Source organism: Glycine max, chromosome 17, assembly GCF_000004515.6.
Source record: "Glycine max cultivar Williams 82 chromosome 17, Glycine_max_v4.0, whole genome shotgun sequence".
In the NCBI taxonomy this organism is placed as follows: Eukaryota; Viridiplantae; Streptophyta; class Magnoliopsida; order Fabales; family Fabaceae; genus Glycine; species Glycine max.
In genome coordinates this window covers 13,524,840-13,525,269 of record NC_038253.2, presented here as the reverse complement: position 1 = coordinate 13,525,269, position 430 = coordinate 13,524,840, and positions in this window count along the sequence as shown.

The window sequence follows — 430 nt, the reverse complement described above, 5'->3', positions numbered from 1 at the left end:
GGCTGTCCCTATTTGATTCAATCCAATAACAATGATGTCAGATTGGGTTGAATAATACAAATTTAATAAACTTAATCGAGAATGATAAACTAGTTTGCATTTACAATTCTTTCAAATTTAACTTAGTTTTACCTTTACTTACTTTATTTAGGTCTCCTTATGAAAATGTTGTGAAATATTAATAAATTTTATTAATAATTAATCTCGGTTAAAAAATTAAGTTAATCACTTTTAATGAGATATCTATTTTCAATCATTTTTTATTAATCTACAAGACTCGAACTTGAAATTTTATTTAAGAAATCCAAATCCATTTGACTTAAATCCATTTGATTTAAATAAAAATGTTATTACAACTTCAAGATAAAATAATATTCTTTAAATATCATAGTTATTTCTTTGTTATTTTTTTTTTGTGAACAATTAAAAA